Source organism: Ovis aries, chromosome 11 (assembly GCF_016772045.2).
Source record: "Ovis aries strain OAR_USU_Benz2616 breed Rambouillet chromosome 11, ARS-UI_Ramb_v3.0, whole genome shotgun sequence".
Classification (NCBI taxonomy): Eukaryota; Metazoa; Chordata; class Mammalia; order Artiodactyla; family Bovidae; genus Ovis; species Ovis aries.
Window position 1 is genome coordinate 55,739,481 of NC_056064.1, and position 4,043 is coordinate 55,743,523.

Below are 4,043 nucleotides of genomic sequence, written 5' to 3' on the forward strand. Positions count from 1 at the left end.
ACTCCTTACTGTAAAAACTGGCATTGGAGGAAAAAAAAATGCATTTATCGTGTCTTAATTTAAACAAAAGTATTTCAGGATAAACTAATAGACCTAGTTAATGACAAAAGTTCTTTACAAAGTATTCCAGTTAATAAATGTGGAAAGAAAAGTAATATTAGGAAAATCGCTATTTTGTAACCCCTAATGAAGTACAGTTGACCCTTAAAACAAGTTGGAACTGATTGGGACCATTTATATGTGGATTTTTTTTTTTTAATACATACTACAGAACTACACCATCTGAGGTCAGTTAAACCTGCGGGTGCAGAGAGCCGAGTATAAAGTTAAACTCAAGATTATTTGACTGAGGAGGGTGGGCACCCCTAATCCCTAAATTGATCCAGGATCAACTGTAGTTTATTCAGGCAAAGATCGTTCGTGGACCTGCTAGAGCCGCCATTCATGGTTTGGTCATTTCTTCCCTGAACCACAGTCTCTCCCTAAGAGGTCTCCCTGCCTATACCCTCACCTGCCTGTAATTCCTTCTTAAAATGTACACATATGTAGGAGTATAGTTGATTTACAGTGTTGTCTTTAATTCATTCTTTAAGGTGCTGCCAAGGGGATCTTTTCAAAATGCAAATATAGTTATCTTATTCCTCTGCTTAAAACCCTCTGCACACAAGAGACTGGCATTGTCGCCTCCACTTTCCAAGGACCGTGCACACACAAGCTTCCTTGCACCCCTTCTCGCCGTGGGCGCGCTCTCAAACGGAGGGCACGGAGCTGGTCAACGCCCACCCCGATCCTGCCTGACTGTCTCTAACTGGGGTCTCCGAGGGGCAGGGAGGGACAGGGGCGCTACTGCGTGGTCTGCTTTTAACCTCACAGCGGTGGACTCGCACTGAACACGCTCGCTTCTTTTGCACAGGGATTCGTAGCTGGCAGAGCCCGTTCGCCACGTGACTGTTTAGACGTCAACCCAGAGAGGCAACACGAAATGGGGAACCATTTGTGCTCATATCAGTCTACCTTTCAAAGTAGAGTCAGGCTCGATCAAAATGAAACGGCAAAGTGGCATCCACAGACACGAAAACGGTCTCAGAAGGAAGGAGAAAATCTTGCCGTCTGGTGGTCGTGAAGGCATATAAAGGAGAATTTTTGGTGGTTTATCCACCCCCACCCCAGATGGGACTCGAACCCACAATCCCTGGCTTAGGAGGCCAGTGCCTTATCCATTAGGCCACTGGGGCTTCACTAAAACGGCGCCGATCACATGTCTCTTGAACTATGACGCCGAAGACCGGCGTAGTGACGTCAACCCGGAAGTTCCCAGGTGCAAAGTCCGATTGGACACGAGCCCCAGGCGATGGAAGTAGCTGCGAGGAGAAGGTCCCGCGCTGTCTCTGAGCCTGAAACAAGCGCAATGGCTGGGTTTGGTTGCGGCGCAAGAGTGCCGCCCTCTTCTCAGGATTAAAGTGTTTCGACCACGAAGGGGCGCTAACGCTTAATCCGAAGTCAAACACCCTACTTCTTGGGGCATGCTGCCTCCTCACTAAGTGGGAACTACCTGCGGCCGCCCCGGCGCTGGCGCAGCGTGGCTGTTGCTCTGCAGCCCCGAGGACGCGCCCTGGGGCCAAAAGCGCACGGTTTTCTCCTTCGGGCCAACGCCGCCTCCGGGAGGGTGCGCTCAACTATCTTCCCGCAAACCGGTAGGCTCTGGGACCGCGTGGCCTAACGGATAAGGCGTCTGACTTCGGATCAGAAGATTGAGGGTTCGAGTCCCTTCGTGGTCGGCTTCGTCTTGGACGAGCAACTCCTCCCGAGTTTAAAATGCGTACCCGCTTTCTTCATGATTTCATCCCCCTGTTTCTGCTTCCTTCAGGCGTTCCCTTTCCGCGCCCCTTGCCGTCCGGCATCGTCCTCAGTCTCGCCTCACCGTGAAGTTTTAACTTTTCGCATGGCCCCGCGCCCGCGCCCCCCGCTCGTCCTGCAGGCCTCCCGGGCCCGGCCCTGGTCCTCGGGGTCCGCGGTCCGGCCGGTGTTGTCGTAGGGCCGATTGAGGCCTGTGCGCGGCGCCGCTGCGCGTTACCAAGGACCACGTGGTCGGTCCTGGCCGTCGCGCCCCAGTGGCCTAATGGATAAGGCACTGGCCTCCTAAGCCAGGGATTGTGGGTTCGAGTCCCACCTGGGGTGGTGGCGGGGCTGGCGCGCCTTACCCCACGTTAGCTTTTGCGTCCGCAGAGAACGAGCCTCCGAGGTTGCAGCCTAGGGATCTGGGGACTCAGGGGCGCCCCACCCGACTGCTCTCAGCTCGCCTTCTGCTGTGCAGCTGACCCCGGCCTCGTTTGCAGTCAAATAGTCGGCGCGTCCCGGCCCGGGACTCAGTGTCCCTCACCCCCTCTTCCCACCCTGGTGACCTCGCATCCGTCCTCCCGCCTTGTCCGCTCGGCCTGTGCCCTGTCCAACAGTCAGCGGCTTCCAGGGAGGCAGAGGTTCTTCAGGTTCCTGCTTTGGGATCTAGCCGGTTTTCCACCCACAGGCCGGAGCCCAGTGTGTTCCGCGTCTTTCGAGCGGCGAACTATTAGCACATGGATTCTAGGTGCAAGGACCAAAAAGTGCTTTACCCCAGGTGGGACTCGAACCCACAATCCCTGGCTTAGGAGGCCAGTGCCTTATCCATTAGGCCACTGGGGCCTGCGGCTCGTTTTTGCGACATCTCTGCCTCTAGTAGGAGGTCCGACCCAGGGCCTTGCAAAGCACGACTTAGCGAGGCAAACGCCCTAGGATACGGTGCCCGGGCCGCGCCAAACCGAGACCTCGGATGCTCACGGAAACCCGCGAGGAAGAAACATGGTGGGAAGTGAACTGCCGCCCCCTGTTAGCCGCACTGCTAAGCACACGGGTGCTGGGAGGGCGGCGCTGATTCTGCCCGGACACCTAAGACTATGGATGGCGGGCGAAAGCTGAGGTTTGTAGGCATTTCCAAATTTTACCGTCATAGCTAAGTGCAGGAAGTGAACAAGAGCTAACTCATCTCAAGCACGAGTCCTGAAACAGAAACAGTAACACTCTCCCCCGTCATGAAACAATGTACAACCGGAAGGAACACGTCCTTCCAGTCTTGATAGTAGAAATATATAGGTACGCAATTTCAGAATAGAGCGAAAAGAAATGGATCACCCAACTAGACACTTTAATATCTTGTTTCTTTAGGACTGTTATACAAAAGGGAATACAAATACAGAAAAAGCACATTTAAAAATGTTACACATGTTGAAACCCCACTACTAAAATCCATACCTATTGGAAAGTTGTAAGGGAAGGAGAGTCAGCCCAGGGCAGTCACTGTCTACTCCCAGCCTGTGCTTGCGTTGAGATCTTAGCTCTCAGGGACTTGGAGACTTTCATACCAACAAGAAAGAGGAATGTACCCCCACCTGGCTCCAGTCTCCTTCCTTGAGCCTGTCCTCCTTTCAGTTAACTAATTGGTCTGCTTGTTGAGGTGTAACATCCATGCAGTAAGGTGTGCATATCTCAAGGTCATGGCTGGAGGAGATACAGAACTTTGCCAGCGCCCCTGAAGGCTCCCTTCTGCTTCCTCCCCACTGCCCCGGGGGTAAATACTTCCCTGACTCTCAAGGCCATAAGGCAGTTTTGCCTGATTTGAACTTTGTATAAACGAATCATACTCTTACAGTCTGACCTCTGTGGCTCATCACTGTGTCTATGAGGTCCGCCCATGTTCATTCTTCTGCCCTCATCTTCTTGTTGTTGCTGTGTTTAATTGGAGGATGATTGCTCTACAATGTTGTGTTGGTTTCTGCCATTCATGGACATGAATCAGCCATAGGTAGCGCGGGAGACCCAGGTTTGATCCCTGGGTCGGGAGGATCCCCTGGAGAAGGAAATGGCACCCCACTCCAGTACTCTTGCCTGGAAAATCCCATGGACTGAGGAACCTGGTAGGCTACAGTCCATGCGGTCACAAAGAGTTGGACACGACTAAGTGACTTCACTTCAGTTCACATACATATCTCCCCTCCTTCTGGAACCTCCCT

The 4,043-nt window shown here is 52.9% G+C and overlaps 4 non-coding genes across 4 annotated transcripts; 2 read left to right on the plus strand and 2 right to left on the minus strand.

Annotated features, from left to right (window-relative positions):
• Window positions 1-1,162: 1,162 nt before the first annotated feature.
• TRNAR-CCU (transfer RNA arginine (anticodon CCU)) lies at window positions 1,163-1,235 on the minus strand. The gene has a single exon. It is a non-coding gene; the product is annotated as a tRNA-Arg (tRNA).
• A 470-nt stretch (window positions 1,236-1,705) lies between these two features.
• TRNAR-UCG (transfer RNA arginine (anticodon UCG)) lies at window positions 1,706-1,778 on the plus strand. Its single transcript has one exon. It is a non-coding gene; the product is annotated as a tRNA-Arg (tRNA).
• Window positions 1,779-2,105: 327 nt separating this feature from the next.
• TRNAR-CCU (transfer RNA arginine (anticodon CCU)) lies at window positions 2,106-2,178 on the plus strand. The gene has a single exon. It is a non-coding gene; the product is annotated as a tRNA-Arg (tRNA).
• A 428-nt stretch (window positions 2,179-2,606) lies between these two features.
• On the minus strand, window positions 2,607-2,679 carry TRNAR-CCU (transfer RNA arginine (anticodon CCU)). The gene has a single exon. It is a non-coding gene; the product is annotated as a tRNA-Arg (tRNA).
• Between the last annotated feature and the right edge of the window lie 1,364 nt (window positions 2,680-4,043).